Genomic DNA, 19,523 nt, shown 5'->3' with positions numbered 1-19,523 from the left:
TGTGTCATATCCCAATTTCCTCGGAGCTTAATCCTCTAAAATAACTTTGAGGAGCAGTTTTCAAATCCCCACTTACATGCTCTTAGTCACAAAAGACTCTTGGCTCTGCAGATGTTTAAATTAGTTTCTTGTTTTATGACAAGCACATACCTGGAGCTCATTAAGTGGGATCTCCGACACACTACCCTCTCCTGTCATTTACAGTAATGTGCTAAGATAATAGTGTTGCTCGACAAAGATGCTCATTGTTGTGGCTTGCAGCAAAGCCTTGCATCTCGGGGAAACAGAACTTGCTGTGGCTAGCCACCCCACACAATAAGGCTCTCAGGAGGACCTTTTCAGTGCTGGGGCGCTCCACAGTGGTCTCACCCCTACGGCCGCATCCGTATACCCGGTTCTGCGCTTCTCTGTTCTGTAATACCGCAACAATACACATGTGCACATACAGGGGGAGAGACAACAGGCGAGCTATTGTCTTTTCTTATATAGGGTGGACTTAGAGCTACTCATGTCTGCATGTCTGATCTCAAAGTATGGACTTTTTTTTCTTTAAGACTCCCAAGTTGCTGCTAAATGTCAAGATGACTTTTAAAAATGTCGGCTCCCTTTCAACCTCTCAAAAGTAAGAGTAATGACACAGAGGGCAAAATTCCCCTGTCATGTTGAACTTTGCAACTTTCCTCAAACAATTCTCCGGAGCAAAGTAATAAAAATGTACTCCAGGACACTTGAACAGTAGGAAGACATCGGTAGCTTTTATCCACAAAGATCAGACGCTATTGTGAGGTGCATCTGTATAAATCCTTGTGAGATTATTTTCTTTTACATTTTTATGTTCTGAATCGACCTCTAATGGGGCTGAATTCAAAGAAATGAAGAGGATATTTCCCTCTGTCTCAGGGCTTAGTGGTAGTTCAAAGCCTTCCAACTGTTGACAGCAGCTGGTCTTCTCAGGAGCGCAGACTTTGTCAAATAAAGAAGCTACTGCTCAGCTTTAGTCAATCACAACACTATAGATCCCCCACTGTAAAAGACAGCTTCATGATTTAGATAGTATTAAGCTGTCTGGAGCATTATCAAAGCCTCCCTCTTCCTACTCTGACTCTTGTTGTTTCTCTTCAGTTCATTTCTTTTCCAGTCCCAGAGACGGCAGTGCCCAGAGGCGATGTCAGTGCTTTTATATTTGTGATTTCTTTTGGCAGAGGAACAATGGTTTAGTTTAGACAGTGCATTCCTGATTATTGACACACTTTGGTATGGAGGTGGATTAGTGAGTGCCTTCCGATTCGTCTGCCTGGGCTCGGGAGCAACACCTGGGTGTATCCATGACAACAGGCATCACAATGAACAGTGATTTCGCACCAACCGGTTCGACAGAGAGTCTGTGGTGCTGCTTGTGGAAGGAGGGTCACTTAAGTGAGGAGAAGTGGGAAATGTTTACTTGAGACAAAGCACACAGTGAGTCCTTGCAAAAGTGCCCAGCTACCGTCAGAATTTAATTATACTTGCTCTTAAAATAAAAATCATAAAATATGTTTATATACAGGTTTATATCATGAATGTTTATAGTTATATAAGGTGGAGATAGTGGTTTGTGGTTTCTGCAAGAGGAGCTGCTTGCATTCTGACGGCCCTGATTACCTGTGTCCGGCTGGCCCACATGTGGTCTGTGGTGAGATGTTCCGATAGCTGGGACTGAGGCAGCATTGTTAGCCAACAAGCAGTTCACTGAGGGTTTCCAAATGACCTGCGCCTCAATCTTATCAGTAGGAGCCCACAGGACCCATATCAAGCCATGGCAAAGACTTCCACTGACATCATGACATCATGGCTCTTCCCCAGCTATATTTTCACCCTCAAGAACCTGCTACTTCATGGCAGCATTAACACTTTTAACCACATATTGTCTTTCAGTTGTAATTTGAATACACTCCCATGTAAAGGTGTCCTGTGTCCCGCAGACAGCTTTTGAAATTCTTCCCCGTTTTTTCCAAACAGTATTATTGTTGGTACAGAACTTGCAAAGACATTTTGTTTTTATTTAATGTGAAAAATCACACGAAACTGGGAAACGGAGACAGTCATAAAATGTTTTCATTATTGATTTTCATATAAAAAATATTAATCTACTTGGTTTTAATGTTTTTTTAGACATGACATACATTTTTTTGTTTAAATAAAAAAAAACAATCCAATTGCTTGTTGTCCTGGAAGGTTGTTTGAAAGTTAATTGATTGACTTCTGCAATCTGTGTCGTGCATCCCAGAAGAGTATTACATTACACTGGTATCACATACAGTAGGTAGAGGAGCAGCAGATTCATTGGTGTAATGTTTGAATTTGTCCACACAGTGTTTCGGCTCAAATGTTTAAGCGTTGCGTCAAGGCTGAGCATTGGTTAGTTACTTTTTTGTAATTAAAAAAAGTTGTTTAGATCTTTATCTTTTCCTGAGTAAAAAAAACAAACCTTGAAAATAAGCTGATACTGTAGATATGAGCGGTTGTTAAGAAGAAAACAGCGTGTCTTCATAAAGTTACTGTCCAGAGGTGACTGTAGTCTAACGCAGGAACTTTATCTCTTACTTCTGAAACTGTGTTACTAACGAGCACTGATAAGTGAGGTATTTAGGGCAATTGACTGAACTGTCATTCACAATCAGAGGTGATGTTTCCTGGCAGGCCAGACAGCTGACAAATATGCCAAGCGGAGGGAAAACCCATTAGTTTGGAGTCCATTTGAGTCACTACATTTCTCCAACCCACTCGGTCTAGCTCACCTTTTGTGTAGAAATAATGATTTCTTAATATGTTTTTAGAGACTAGAAATGTCCTGTACCTTTTTGAAGATACGTTTCCCATGAGTCTCGTATAACCATGCCACTCATAAAAAATATTGTTCTTCTCACGCCCTGGGGAATGTGGAAAACCTGCATAGATAAAACCCTGAGTAGTTCCAAGACTTGTTGCCTGTCAATTGTCATAGCCACCAATATAATAACCCTTTTATATGTAAAACATTTTGTGTATACTGTTGATAGTTGTGAGGTTGAATTTCTTTATAAACATAAAGAAATTCAACCTCAAATTAATTAATATTCTCGAGTGAATGTTAAGTAGACATCATTGAACTGGAAATGAAGGCCGAGCAGAGTGGAACCGGACCTAGCCTGTTCAGGAGCCCTCTGGCTAACAACAAATGGTTTTGTTTGGCACTGTCCCTTTTGTTGACACTGCAAGGTTCTCATGCCTATTAGGTTGCTGTCGGTGAGCGGGCACCATGATGGCATGTCCCGCACAATGCTACTGGTTGGCACATTGTCACATTATCACCTGCTCGCTTGACTGGGATATTTCTAGACAGCTCGAGTAAGGTGCACAAGCGTTGTCTTTTTGCATTATAGTGTTACAGTGTCAATAGATGACATAGCTGTACTTTATTAATTGAATAACTGTAACATCCCTTGCATAGCTGACACAATCGCTTGTGAAATGTTGTGTTTTTTTGTGCAATAATGTTTTTTTAAGACATTCTTTCATCCTGAATGTGTAATTAGTCTGTTAGCTTGGTCATGCTGATGAGGAAGTCCTTTTTGTTATTTTTTCTGATGGCTCATCTCTGTGCTGGCACTCTTACTGACTAAATTCTCCCTGCCAATAATAAATAGTTTGGTTGTGATCTTATGGTGTAAGGCAGCGTGGGAAGTTTGGTGAACTTCCTGACCCCACGCAACACCGCAGCACATTGACCCTCATCACGTGACAAAGGAATGTTCCGCATCTTTTGTTTTAACATCCACGGCACTCATGGAGTTGAGAGCAATTTTGCATACTATAGAATGATCACTCGCTTGGCATTTTGCCTCCCCATTCTCCTCCAGTGTTATTCCCAAACAGGATTTGCAGGCAGCTCTCTCCTGCATCTTTTAAATCACTTCAAGTGCTACTGAAGCCTTTTTCACCCAAAGCGGGCACCAATCTAATGGCATCATTTGGGCCTGCACACATCCAGAGAATCGACCCCTTTTTTTTTTCCACGTTTAAGGTTTTGTGAACAGGGGAAAACAAAAGGCCTGCCCATTGAAGCGCATCTTTGCTAGCGGGCTGAATAGAGGGGCCCCTTTCATGGCTGTTTATGAGCACCCCTCTTCAAAAACACACATACAAATCACATCCAGTTCTCCCAGTGGCTCCTCTGATACGAGGATGATGGCAGGGAGCATAGGGGGCTGGAATCCTTTGGTGCCTCTCTCCCCTTTCATATGTTCCAGTTGATGAATTTCCACCCAGCTTTACTATCGGATCCATCGGTTTGTTTTAATGGGCTGAATCACCTGTTACATAAGAGCAGGTCAGGCATCTCTCACGAAAACATCATTAAAATCTTTCATAAAACAGCTGCGAGACAGAAGGATGAAAAAGCCAGGTTATTAAACTGTCTGTTGCCTTTGCTGTTTTAAAATGTGAGATACAATTTATTGGGATATCATCTATCATGACACCCTGCAGCACTTTAACCAAAACAGTGTGCATCCAAAGTATAAATCAGGGCTGCAATAAGTGTTTGTTGATCAAGTCATCTACAATTATATAGCATTTCTATTATTCCTTAAAGAAATCTTTTAGGCAATATTGATAAAATGTTATTGTTACAACTTCACAAACCTGAGCATTTGCTGCTTTTTCTTTACAATCTACATGTCACTAAATTAACGTTTAACCATGGATAAAATACAATAATTGAAAAAAAAGAAAAGGAACTGTTTAAACAATTATTATAATAATATCTAGTTTATGCCCCATTTGTTTCATTGTTATTCCATTTAGAATAAAAAAAGAAGATCAGAACGTAGTATACAATTCTAAATATACATTTAAAAAATGATATAATCTGATAAACAGTTCAATCATGTAAAACTAAGAAACCCATATTTCAGGAGCTGTAGCTGATTAGAAAATATTGTGCATTTTACAAATATTTATTATCAAAATAGATCAAATAAAATAGATTTTTAATTTTATATTTTATTTTTTGCTATTATTATTGGAAGCATATGGGTATTTCGGATGGTTTCATATTTTGACCTGTTTTGTCTTTAGATCTATTGATCTGTTATGGCAGGAAGGTTGGGACTGGATTTAGATGCTCTCTGTAGAATAAACAAATTAAAGGTCAAATTAAACTTTAAACGAACAGCTGGACATCAGAAGTTTGAGTGATGACTCAAGTGTGCTGTGTTCCCAATTTTTCAATTCAAAAATGATGTTTGCAAACTCGTATTGTTCAGCTGATAAACTGTGCTGTAGACATGATTAACAATGTTGCAAGGTCATTGTGGAAGTATTATGCCCAGGTGTACATAGGTCCAACAGTATATCTGCAGCGTTATTGGCTAAATTATATAACTACATTTTAAGGATCACTATTCAACCAATCACACATTTAAAGTAACGTATTATTTACTCACATTTACTAAATATCATGTGTGTTTAATGCCTGCTTGTGGGACCATTTTTACAGTATTTATCTGCATTAGTTGTGCACATGTTCATACTCAGAGGAGAGAGGGAAAGAGCATATTATGCAAACGTGTGGATGCATGCCTCTTTCCTGAGGTCAGATATGAAGGTCAGAGAGCTGCCAACTTTTGAACAAATTGCAAGTCATCCCGCCATGAAGTAGATCTTCTTGTAACTACCTCTTCCGCTCTGTGTCATATCTTGTTCAGCAGGTAAGGTTTGATGGACAGGAGGAATGCAGGCTGAGGGATTTGTTTTGTAATGGCAGTCCATTCTTTGGGTGTTCTTGAGCAAACACAGTGGCGCTATGTCCTGTTTTTACTGGTTTCACACGTCACTGTTCAAACTCTCAAACAGACTGGTCCCCAAGAGTACATGGAAGAGAGCAAACAATACTTCACTACTCTGACCTTCTGTTAACTTGGTACACATTTGGATAAACACACACACACACACACACACACACACACACACACACACACACACACACACACACGCACACACACGCACACACGCACACACAAACACACCTTTTACTAATTCTGTCAAACTGTGCTGTGCAAAAATATGTGTGAAATGTTCATTTTAATCTCAGGCATTTGTGGTTTGCTAGTTTGGCAGCTAAATCATCTTAAGCAATGAAGACAGGCCTAATGTTGATGTAAATTAAACTTGTGTTTTCTTATCAAAGATAATAGATAATATGTGTGGATTTTCATGATCCATCCCTACCAACACGATTTTACTCAGTTTTGGTCTCAGTTGAAACTTGTTTTTTTAACTTCTCTCTTTTAATTGTATTTCAATAATTTTCCATTGTCCACATAGATGGAACGTTTTTGTTGTTGTAATACAACGGGTCTCATAAACTTGAGTGTTATATGTCATGTTTAAGTAGCATACAAGTGCCACATTTCAGGCTTCGAGTGCCGCTCTAATTGAGTGCTACTTTAATGTGTGTGGGTCAAATGCACGGAAGAAACAGTGGGAAATCTGTGGGAAAGTTTAAAGCTCATAAAATGATGGATTTCCAAGTGCTCCCTAAATTCCAACGAAATGTATTGGAACAGAAATGTCTATTATTAAAGGAATGGAAAAATATAGATGAAACATGCAGTGCTCTCGGGTTGGTGCACACAACTGTGATTTAGTTTATGTAAGCTTGTGTGAAGTAGTTAGGTGCGTATGTGTCTGGACTTGTGTGTCACTGCAGTGTGCCTTTATAGTTCTCTCATACAAACTTTTATACAAACAGAAAGGAAGCAAACAATACCTACTGCTTCTATAGATCCCTCTGTGATCCCCTCTTTACTGTTTCCTTTCTTTCTTCTTGTTTTAAATCTGTCTCCGATATACAAGGCATTCCTTTGTGGTTGTGTAACATGATTTGAGGCGAAAAAGAGAGGGCAAATGAGACAGAGAGAGAAAGAAAGAGAGAGAGGGGGAGAGAGGTTTGTCTTGCTGGATTTCATGTCCTACTGTGCGCTCATATTTCTCAGCTCGCTTCACAGTTGTGGGTAGCTGGCTTATCGTTGGCCTCCTCAGCCCTTTCCGTCATGCGTGGCCTACGATAATCTCTCTTGTGTACTGTAAACCCCCCCTAATAACCCTGCACACGATTAAAGCAAACATCTTAATAACGGCCTGCCTCATTATCAACTCACATTGGGAAAATGAGTGGTTCAACCTCACCTCTGTAATTGTGCGTATGTGGCCCAGAAATAAGCCAAAGAACAAAACAACCTGCTTATTTGGTAAACCTTACACAAGAAAAAACATAAGCCTGTGGGCTTTGACGGATTTTCATATTTTGACAATTGAATGGATTTCTTAGCATTTTATGTTAAGTAACTGTTCCTGATGAATCTTAGTATAACTGTCTTGATTTTTATAAAGAAAGGCAGCAACAATGAGAGTGAGGGGTAGGATTACATGGAGAGTGTTGCTCTAGAGGGTGCTGTTTACTGAGGAAATGTGCTTTCCTCCCCCCTCCCTTGTTACGCTAACTAATGCTCTAGAAACATAATGTTTTCTACCTTATTAGTAAAAAGGTTTACAATGTTATGTGTGTATCTTTGATTTATTGCTATAAGCGTATTTTCTTATTTTCAAAATATATATCAGATCAGATTTAACTCCCAAGGTAAAGTGAGACAAATAATACAAATTAAAAAACAATAACATTGATTCTCGAAGAAAAATGTACAGTGTGTGGTATTGTGCTGCAAGGCTTCTTTGACATGACATTAGGCCATTGTAATCCTTCTCTGTGTGTGTGTCCTCCTCACCTGTGGCTTCTACTACGCGCACACTCACAGTCACACTCACACACACACACACACACACACACACACACACACACACACACACACAGGCTAACACGCATGTACTCAAAGATACATACAAACCCCCTGCAGATATTTACACAAGTTTCACACAGCCGACAAGGTTAGACGATGAGCTGTCAGTCAGACCGCCACTGGCAGAACGGAGATGTGGAAGAATGTGTCCGCGGCGATGGTTACACCTGTGCTGTCTGTGGTTTCCTGCGGCGATATTGCAGGGTGTAATCCCTAACATCGCCTGTGTTTATGCTTGTGTTTTAGTTACAGGCCTGATACTTGCATGCTTTAGAGCTTAGATGGGACTTCTGCTTCACTTACTCTTCAGCCTGGCCCAGGGGCATCCTCTTCCCCAGCCTGCCGCACACAGGCTCATCCCAGGCATGTATGGAGACAGTAAACAAACACAGTAGCTTGTGTCATGTGTCATACATCCTTTATTCCCTTTATGTACACACAGTCAAGTATACATTCATTTAAACGCGAATCACTTTAGTTCTCAAATAAAAATAGAGACTGTCTTCAGTTAAAAGTTGTTTTGTAAAAGGTGATTCATGCTCAAAGTCTAAAGGTCTAAATTTAGAATGAACACAACCATATTTCTCTGTTTATCTGGACTTGTACTGCCATAATAAGATCATTTATAGGGAAATTAGATTGTGGTTGTTTGCTTATGTACTCAGGGTATTTGAGGAGGTCTTTTTTCTTTGTTTTATATGGTTTGTATTTCGTCATGAGTGACGCCGGCTGCACCACTGAGGTCATAAACGGGGAGGAGAAAGTTCCAGTGCCAGCGACTGAACTCACTTTTTATTTTAGTAAATATGCTAAATTTAGAGCTCGGCTGCAGCCAGAACTTCATCCCAAACTCCCTGAATGACACACCTTTCGAGAAGTGACTCTCAACATCTGCTATTTTTATCATCATTTTTATTTTCCACTTGTTTTTGTTCCTTCCTCACTCTTTTTCAGACGCACTATAAAATAATGCAGTCCTGTTTTTCATTTATAAGATTTGTTGGGTGGATTATTATAGAGAGGATACTAATTCCCACTAAAGGAAAGACATGCTTCATGAGTGTTTATGAAAACTGCGCTCTGACGTTAGTAGCAGTAAGGAACCAGTAACAAGTCCTCTCTGCTTACACACCCTCCTTACACTGCTGCCCAGTGAAAGGTTTGTTGTAATGGTGGCATTTCAACCCCTGAAAGTAAGATGGCCAAATGGATAATGGGATTTGGTTTGCCTTTCTGGGGAGCAAACCAAGCTGTGACAGTGCATGAAGTTGTAAATGACGGCTTCTGCTGACTGAGACAAAACCTTACACTACTAAAAGTCTAGCCTTTTTTAAGTACAGTATTGAAGCGTTGTGGTTCTTATTCTGTATGATGTGACATTGATGAGATCCACCCGTCTGTTATTTCTGTCCCTGAACTATTATTGTCAAGCAGCGCACTGCACCTTTGAAAAGTGGTCAGTGTTTTGGAACCTGGTCCTGTGGGTTGAGGCTTTGAACACTTTTTCCATTTGTACCTCATATTACATGCTCTAACACTGTTTTACCTAAATGAACCCAGCTGAGCAAACGGATAGTGAAGAGTTAAGCAGATGGAATATTATACTTTAGTTGGTGTGTGAAGTGACGTTTGTCTTCTTTTGATTTTTTTCACAGTGAAGAAATCCAAATTCTTGGAATGAGATGTCAACCTTTAATTGCTTCCCAGGGATCCTCTGGTGAGTATATAATGTTTCTAAAGACTGCAAATAGTCTCAGTGTGCTTGTGGTGTTTCAGTGTTAAAGTTCTCTTCTGTAAACCTCTGCTACGTCTGTAGTCTTAGCCGTGTCCCTATTGGGCAAGCTTAACTGTCATAACGTGATGTTATATTCATTTCGCCAAGCTTTTTTGTCCAGTAGTGTTTTACTTTACAGATCGTGTGGCTTACGCAGATGTGCTGACTGTTTTTACTATCCTAAACAAAGCGGACATATGCCAGGGACTTTTAGTGTTACTGTGGTTTAGGCTTATAAAAGTGACGCAACACCTACTTTAACTGTTGGCACAACTGGCAGCCAAATGTTAATTATTTAGCTTAACATAAAGAATTTAAACATAATTTACGGGGTGGTATTTGTTGTGGTTTACTTAAGAGATTATTCTCATCCTCAAAATGACATTTTAACACAAACCGTTTAATGACACTGCTTTTTAAAGCCACAGCCATCAATACTGTTTTGTGACTGTGCTATAGCCTGTGGTACTCAATGTACTTAGCCCTTCTCCCACATCCCATCAGCCCCCCTCCCTTTCCACTGGTGCCCCCTATCCCTTACTCCCTCATTCAACTGGTCCACCCTCTCCCAACCAGTGTGTGCCTGTCAGCATGTCACCCCAGGGTGATGCACCTCTCTCAGCCCCTTGGGGCCCTTTTGACTCCGCAGCACTCCGTGTTTGCCCAATCATTTGGGAGCCGGATACGGGGATGAATTGTTAACTACAGCAGGTCACCCTGTGCCCCACAACCCCCGGCCCTCTCTGCCCCCCCCCCCGACCTGCTGTTGACTCATCTCCATGGCAATGGGGCAGGAATTTGTTTTCTCTCATGCGTCCGCTGCCAACAAGCTCCCCGCCACCCTCCACCACAACCGCACCACTCTTCTCTTCATCCTCGCTGCCTCTTAGTATCCAATCAGAAGGCAGCTGGAGAGAATTACATGGTCAGGAAATGTTGAGGGTGCATCCCGCTGAAGCTGTGCTGTCACTTTGCTTTGCTTTGCTTTGCTGGGAAAGAAGGCCATGGGGGAAAATGTGTGTGGTTTGTTTGGGAGGAAAGTAAGTCCAGTCATGAATGTTTTTCTGACACAAACATGCAAATATCTTTGGAGATATGAACACACACGTGACCACAACATGAGGTCTTTAATGTCACTTTATCAGAAAAAAACATTATGTGTAAGCCTTATCAAACCTCCTCCTGCAGCCATTTTGTTGGCCATAGTTAAAATAATTAAATGTATGTTAATTGTTTTGCTTTGTTTAAGAGAAACCTTAAACTAGCAGTACATTATAGTTGTGTACTAGTCAATTGTAACGTTCTATAGCACAGTAAAATAGTACAAATAGATCCGGCTTTCCTCTTTGGTAGGATTTTGTTTTGAAAAATACTACATTTTGATTTTTGAGCTGAAATCAGGTCCTATTTTTATTCTAGCACAGTTTTCAGCAGTTCATTTTCTCTCATTTCCCCAACATATCAACAAGATTAAGTGTGGCTGGGTGTGTGTTTGCCTCCACACAAGTTATTAGCTTAGGGCAGGTGAGTGTTTGTCTACCCGTCTCCCTTTATGAGGTGAGTGTTTGCTCAAGGAATGCACCACGTCCGATTTGTCATTGAATCTTATTGTTAAGCCCATCCATCTGATGCCTTGAAGTTGAGTTGCGCTGTGCCCCGGCAAGTGAGAAATATGTGCTTTTCTTCTTTTTTTCTCTCTTTTGCTCAGTGTATTTGCACATGTTCCTAGATGAAAATGTGACTTGGTGGAAAAGTATTAGGGATAGTAAATGCATTCAGAATGAAAATGCGGAGTCCAAACCTGCATCAGGCAAAAGTGGAAAGTTAATTATTAAACATCATGATCAAGTTAAATGTCAACAATTTTAGAGAGTTTACAAAATTGATGAAAACCAGAGTTCGGGACCAGCTTCTGCTCGCCATCTGTCACTACATAGAAAGTTCTTGTTTAGGACTTGGGTCAGTCCCATAGACTGTATATATAAAGGTCAGTCCAGATAGAAAAAATATAAACATTTCGTCACCCTTCAATAACGCATTATGCTAAATTATGTGAGAAAAAATGATGTGATTTTGAGGAATTACTTCTATCAAGGCACATCCTGTAGATACATATGATCTTTGATGAGCAATGTTGGTTCCTATCTTAAAGCTAATGAGGAAGCCTCAACTAATCCCTCCTAGTGCATGTGTGTGGTTAGCAGTGTCATTAAAAATGGCATATGTAGTTTTCATGCTTGTTTATTTCCACAATCTTTAATATTTAATATCCTGATAGCAAGATTTTTGTCTGTGTATAAGTCACTATTTATTTAAGTAAGTAGATTTATTTAGGTGTCTGTGTAAAGAGATGCATGTACAGTAAGTGCTTGTATGATTGTATAAGTATATTTAATTTTGTGTGCCTGTGTGTGTTTGTGCGGCTGTCGTCCTGTGCCACCATCTGGGTGGTCCTCACGGCTGGTTTGAAGGTAATCCCCCTGTCCCATAAATCAGTGTCCGGGCTCGGGCCGGGAGCTGATGCTGTGTGACCATTGGAGCGAGGGGCTTGAGGCACTAAGCCGAGACCCCAGCCGCTGCCCTGGCCTGGCCTAGCCACACGTCAGCTCTCCACACCACCTTTAAAATAACTCGTCATGCATGGCTGACTTCGGTAAACGGCCTCAGTGCAAAGTCAATTTGAGCCGCAGTAGAAATAGAGGGCACAATCATTAACTGTAGCACCAGAAAATATATTTTCATAACTTATAACCTGAGCAGTGCGTGACTCCAAAACCTTTCCCTTCATATTAGGGTGTAACGGTATCCATATTCGTCCCGAACCGCCACGGTTCAGACGTCACAGTTCGGACGTCACAGTTCGGCACATGCAGTCACACGACGAATACGCCTTTTTTTATGAGTGGGAAAAAAGTCTGTCACTCAGGGCAGTATCCATTACACTATATATAATCCAGGGGGCGGTATTGCGCCTAAAAGCTGTTTGCCAGCCGCCCTTAAACAACAAATGAAGAACAAGAAGAAAACACAACAAAACAAACAAAATACAAGAAGAAGAAAAGTTAGTATGGCGATTTTAGATAACACACAGGAGCTAGAACCAAGCCCCCAGGAAGTGCGCCGGACTCAGATGAAAATATTCGTGCTGGCCAAACGGCGGTACTACACTTCCTTTTGGTTGCCAGGCCCGGAAACAATTTTTCCCATCGACTTACATGGGGAAAGAGTGGTCTGTAAATCGTTGGATAATTTTTTTTAAATTAAATAAACTACCCAGTATGAACACTTGTATAGCCCTTATTAAAAACATTCGTTCCTCAAGTTGTAAAAATGTGCTAATAACGTTATTCTGTGAGTTATTTCCCTCTGCATTATGAACGTGCATCTAACCCACGGGACCGCGCCGCCCGGCACGTTCATGTTACGTGTTCAGCAGCAGCACTACATGCGTTTATCTTTACCCAAGGATGCACAATAAGACCCATATCGCCTTACTGCCAGCCCACGGAGCTGTAATAATGGATATATTGCACATGTTTGCTGTAATTCATCTTTTTAATCTGGCCCGCCGAATATTGGTGCAAAATTGTCCAAATTATAGTAAAGAGCGCATTCATTTAGCCTTTTTCCTGCAATACCCGGCATTTCAGTCGATCCCACTAGATGGCGGACTCTAGACACAATTGACCTTTGCTGGACTCTGGTCTATTCAGCTGGCCCCACTCGGCAACCCGGCAAGATCTAAGAACCAAATAGGTCACGCTTACGTCCGAGGGGGGCGAGATTAACCTGAGCCATAACAGTTCATGGCGAGTACGGCAAATACAAGTTGTAACAAGCAGTAGCGCTGAGCAAACCACACACTTGTAAACAAAAACACACTTTATAAAGTCAGGCAACACTAACCAGGCTTCGTGTGATTCTGTTTATTTGTACCTTACTTTGACCATCCGTTCGCTGTTATTGATCATTGTGGAGAGCAGGCAGACGTTTTGTTTTGTATTATAGCAGCTATCGGATGGCATCAATACATGGGCTACATGTGGCTATCACAAGTAAAATCATAACGAAAACTACACCGGTAAAATATGCGTTTAGAAAACGGCTTATGCCACAATATGATAGCAACAAGTAGTCAAGATAGTCTGATTAGCTTCGGTTGCTATGCTAACATCACCTGTAGAATGCCAGAGAAACTTTCATAACAGCGTTGTGATGCCAGACAGCGTCAATTCAGACTGACACACTTTCACTTATGGGGAATTGGGGATATGTATCAGCTGCTTGTGTGACAGTCAGACAGTGAATACTTTACAGCGGCCGCTGCCGTGAGTTAACGGGAGAATAAACTCCGGTGGACGAGCAGCGCTGCAGCGGGTGGTAATGCCGCTGAACCACATTAATAAACAATGCACCACGACACTCAGGAGAAAATTATAAGGTTGGAGAAGTCGTTATTTAATTTAATCTGGCTTCGTATGATTAAACACTACCCGACGCAGTTCTCTATTGATGTTGTTGTGAGCGGTGTTTCGGAGAAAATCAGCGACGCAAAACGCTGTGTGGGTCATAAGAAGGCACGTAAACGGTTACGTCATGACGCAATAATTCACCTTTGAACCTAATTCACCTTTGAACCTGCATCTGTAACAATGAGTTGACCAAAGAAAAGAAAAGTCGACAATGAGTGCTGAATGTTTAATAAGGAGTGGACAGCTAAATATTTTTTCACCGATCTGCTACTGGCCCGGCCCGTCTGTCAAATTTTAAAACTCATAATGGCCCCGAGCCAAAAAGTTTGCCCACCCCTGAGCTAGAAGAACCACCTGCTTCTTTTAAATCAGCTGTGTGGGAACATTTCGGGTTCCCTGTGGACTACAATAACGATGGAGTGCGAGTGGTGGATCGGACGAGGACGGTGTATTGGTGTTGTTCGACAGCGGTGCGGTATGCTAATGCTAACACACGCCAAACATGCTAAATCATATCAGAAGGCATCACCCAGATTTGCAAATCACCGGAGCCCGGCAAAAGACAACAGCAGTTCAACAGCTTATCCCCGCTGTTTTTAAGAAGCCAATAGACATGAAAGCCGAGAGACCAAAATAAATAACGGAAGCTATTGGCATATATATTTCAACGGCTATGCGCCCTTGAAACACTTTCTTATTATTTATTTTGTAATATTTTCAAGACATTCTTTTTAGTTTTACAGCTTGATGAAACCTTTTTGTTTGACATCAGCCATTATAGATAATATGGCCATCTGAGTGTGTGTGGTACTGTTTGTAGTTTGTTTTTAACTGTTGTTTTTACCGAACCCGTACCGAACCGTGACCCCAAAACCGAGGTACGTACCGAACCGTGAATTCTGTGAACCGTTACACCCCTAGAATGCATATACATGTGGTCAAAGCTTTTTCATTATGCATATATTTATTTTTGCTTTCATCAAATATTATCAAAAGGTTTTTTACTAATAATACAATTTGTTTGTTCTGACTGGTAGACAACAGCTCGAAGCAACTTCTGATGGCTTTCTAGTGAGCTGCTCTCAGTACAAATGTTTCTGTCTGACTGAGAGTGCTAAGATTAAAGCTATATCTCGGTCTTTGTAGGGCCTATACCTCTCTCCGAGAATGAGGAGGGAGGATGAAGGCCTATCTGAGCTGTCTGGCTTGCATACAGCTCTCTGCTGAGCTTTTATCTAGGGAGATTGGTTGCAGCTCTGTCCAGACCCGGCTCCCGGGGAGTGCACAGTCCCGAGACCTGTGGCATTAATAAAGATAATGCTGTTTGGAATAATAACAGTCAATTCAGCCCAATAGAGGAGAGAGACAACAGAGTGTAGCAGAATACAAAAGAAGCCAAGATGAAAGGCTGAAACATAGGCCTGTGCACCTCTATGGCTTTCTTGTGGGAACTGATGGAACCGTTATCAACATGCTCGCACACAAACAGCACTGAGAGGGACCCTATGCCGATTTTGACCCTCGGGTGCCATGACGCAGAAATGCAATTTGTTCTTTTGTCTGCCAAGATCACAGAGGGAGAGCAGTGACTTGTCTTTCTTTTATTCTTACTTGTTTTTTTCTCCTCTTCCCCTCCTTTTCATTCTCTCTGTTCCCCCTCGCCTTCAGTGAGTGTAATTTAGTTTGATGAGCAGGTGGTCTTTTTTGAATCTCACAGTACTTTTGGCTCCCACCTCTGGCGTGTGGGGCTTTCAGTCGAAGTCAGTCATGTAGGCCAGGATTAGAAAGGGTGGAGGAGAGGAGGAGGAGGTCCAGTTAGAGTGTTAGTATTGGCGACCTCAGCGCCCTGCAGTCAGAACCATGCAGAGTGCCGATTGAAAGAGTTATTTTGTTGCTAAAGCTCTCAGACGCACCCCAGATGGCTTTTGTGCGGGCCGGGGACATATTTGGTGACAGGGTTAAAGCCACAGAGTCCTTCAGGCTTGGTGAGGCTCTGGGCTCAGCAGGTATGGCACTGTGGGCCAGACACACTGAGAAGGCAAAACGTTGCCGTCTCGGCACTTTTCCAGCTTGAATCTGAACAGTGGACCGAAACAAAATAAGTGGATTAGAGCAAATAGTAGACATACTTCTGAGCACACCCTTACCACACACCCCCATATGCATAGTGAGATTTAATCCTCTGAACATCCACCCAGGTTAAGATTTATTGGAGCATCTCATCTGATGTCACATAAGACAAAAGAGCTGGTAGTGAGGGAGGGAAAGTGCTGTGTCTGCATTTCCAATCCAAGCCCTTTCTCCTGTAGCGCAATATTCCCTGGTAGCTGCACTGGCCAAATTATAAACTGCTTTCACTGTTTTACCTTTGATCTCCCTTTCATCACACGCTGCTAATTATCCAACCCTGTTCCTACTTAAAGCAATTTATGGCCCATTACTTTATCTGTCCAACATTCCTCTGCAATAATCTCCATGGTGATGCCTAGACAAGCAATCAATATTTTGTCAATAATGCGTTGCAGGTGTGCTGATCTGCTGTCTTTCTTATTTTGACTTCTTGTCATAAAGTACCTTCTGCCCTTGAGCATTAGGACTTTGTAGCATGATTCCAGACTTGCATTATACATTTTATCAAGGAATACAACACAATGTGATGCATGTTGTCCAAATTGGAACATGTTAAGGCCAACAAATAAATCAGGACTATAACTTTGATTTAATTATCAATCTGCTAATTACTTGTACTTTAATTGTGAAGTCTGTGAAGTATCAGAAGATGGTAACAAAAAAATCACAGGCTTCAAATTCTATCTTTGGTTTGAAGAAGAGTTCTAAACCCAACATTTTTTTATTAAAAAATATAAAACATAAAACACAGAAAAGCATACATTGATCATATCTGGGAAGCCAGTTGACTGAATGTCTTTAAACTTGCTCAATTTATTCTAACTGTATGTTTGCTTACACAGCCTCAGGGTTCACTTAAAATTATGCTTCGAGTAGCTGTATATGTGTTACTGGAGAGTGTTAGGGGTTAAATCAAAATGTCACCCCACAGTATATAGCTAATAAGAAGACAATGTCATAGTGAATGTCTTAGGTCTGAGCTGTAAATCTAAGTGGGAGGAGTGATTGGTCGGACCTACTGTTCACCATCCTGTGTTTGTCCCTCCGAGTGTTTGTCACGGAGGTTTCACAAGTGGCCGCTTCTACTCGCACTGATAAACAGCAGGGATTGGATCCAGACCTTGCTGGGTTTGAACTGGAGCCCTGGGGCTTGTAACCACACAGACCGGGAATGTTAGTCATTTGTTTATTATTGGTGATATTTGCCTGCTCCTAATCCCTGGCCGGATTAGCCCTGATGTGTTCCTCATCCCACTTTTTTCCACTGTTTCTGGCATTTCATTAAGACGTTCTGCGTCTTTTGTCAATATGTGCATGCACAAGAAACACACAAACATGTGTATGCAATGGCGTGCTTTTGGTTTGTGTGTTGATGCATAAATCTGGTGCCATTTCACATGTGTCGCTGAAGGATGTTGATAATCAGGGAGGTTTGACAGATATCTGACCTCTAACTTCATCCCATGTAACACAGTCATCAGTGTCAATAAGAAAACTCTATTACTGTGGCTGATACTTTATCCCATGCCAGGGCATCTTGATCTGTGGCTGTGCTTGCAGCTTGAGGCGTGTTCGGATCTACCAATTCAGGGCTGTAGAACGTTTTGTTTTTTCTCAAACGGAAACACACAAAAAGCCCTATAGGAACTAATTAATCAGAGACGTTGAACGTCAGCGTGGCGTCACTGGAAATCGGAAATGACTGATGCCATGAGGGAGGAGAAAGTGGTCAGAGTGGTGCTTACAGGGTTTCTTTACCGATTGTTAGTTCATAGAGGGAACAGGGTTTACTAAGCAGACCTAACTTTTTCAGTGTGACCTTTAAAGAGCTCACACTACCAAACATGACCACGCACATGCACGTTAACACGCCATACTTTTTTTAACCATAATGTCTTAATGGGTGAGAAAGTCCATCAAATCTGCACAAACACTTGGGCCCCGCACAAAATCGCTCCTCCCTAATTCCTCCCACAAACGCACAGAAGAAGATACACCAATGTAAGACTGACAGACATTTATGACACAGACATGTAATTATCTATGTTTATGTGTGTGGGCTTGAAGACCAAGAGGTTAAGCATGAAACTTTATACATTTTTTGAATACTTGACTACATTTTTTCTGTGTGAGAACCTCATGTCACTGAATGGACCAAAGTGTACTCCAGTAGACACGATTTAGGGCAAAGCAGACTCAAGTTTCAAGTCATTTAGGATACATCCAGGGAAAGTTCAACGTTTTTTGAAGTACATTATTCAAGATGTAGCATTTTAACATTTTATTTCCAAACCCATGTTGATAATTTGTATAACTATAACCCTAATATCTATAAGCACAATACTTATGGGTAAAGTCTGACCAAACACTTTGTTTATCTTTCAAATCTCAATGCAAGTCTTTAGGCAGGTTTTGGAGCAGTCAATTTATAACTTTCCTGACTTGGGTCCGATTTTTGAATTGAATGATGCTCAGTAAACCTTTCTAACGGTATCAGACCCCTCCCAATACATCTTTTGTTACCCTCCACACAAAGTGTTTTTACTCACTGCACATGGAAGCTGTCCAGCTGAAGCGGTCACAGCTGAGCTTCATGGGGTGTTGGTTAATTGGCAGTTTTTCGTAAGTGCAGTTATGCTCCACTATGCATATCTTCCTCAATGTCCCTTGCACTATTTGGCTTTTTAAAGTGTCCTTTAATTGGCAGCACAGTCACAGTCTCCTGCTTTAACCATCCCCTGTGGTACCTGAATGTGACCTTTTTGACCCTGAGGCCCTGGGGTGAAAACCTCATCTATGCAGCCAAAACCAATGACTGTTAACCTGCTTTCTTTTTCAGTCTCTTTTTTTCTATTGGTGTTTCTGTCTTTAATATGAGTTTTGAAGGTGATCTCTTGTTCATGGGGACAGTACTGGGCCTCTGAAAAGCTAAATCCGCTTGTTTCAACACCTCTTCATAAGCCTTACCTTTCCGTTGTTTTTGTGAGTGCCTGCCAGCCTTAGTCAGGCAGTTCTGTCAACATGGTAACATGCCTGCCTCCTCCGCCCTAAAGCAAGGCCTCATATTTGGGCTCTAGGGAAACCTGACTAGTACATCTGATAGATCTAGCCACAGCTTCTCCCTACACACCAGTCAATTCCAACTGGGCTGCATCAGCAGTACTGAAAGACCTGAGAGTACTGTGATCCCACCATGGGGTGTATGGCTGTGGCTCCTGCTCCACTACACTTTAATCCCCTTCTCTTTTAACCACAATGGGAAACATCTGC

General features: G+C 41.4%; 1 long non-coding RNA gene across 1 annotated transcript in view; it reads left to right on the top strand.

Annotated features, from left to right (window-relative positions):
* LOC117492708 overlaps positions 1–19,523 on the top strand; it is a 56,341-nt gene that overhangs the window by 27,830 nt on the left and 8,988 nt on the right. Inside the window, exon 2 of the long non-coding RNA XR_004556884.1 lies at positions 9,533–9,594. This is a non-coding gene — a long non-coding RNA (uncharacterized LOC117492708). The remainder of the gene's footprint in view (positions 1–9,532; positions 9,595–19,523) is intronic.

Source organism: Trematomus bernacchii, unplaced genomic scaffold (assembly GCF_902827165.1).
Source record: "Trematomus bernacchii unplaced genomic scaffold, fTreBer1.1, whole genome shotgun sequence".
NCBI classification, from domain to species: domain Eukaryota; kingdom Metazoa; phylum Chordata; class Actinopteri; order Perciformes; family Nototheniidae; genus Trematomus; species Trematomus bernacchii.
This window is presented reverse-complemented; position numbering and strand designations above follow the sequence as displayed.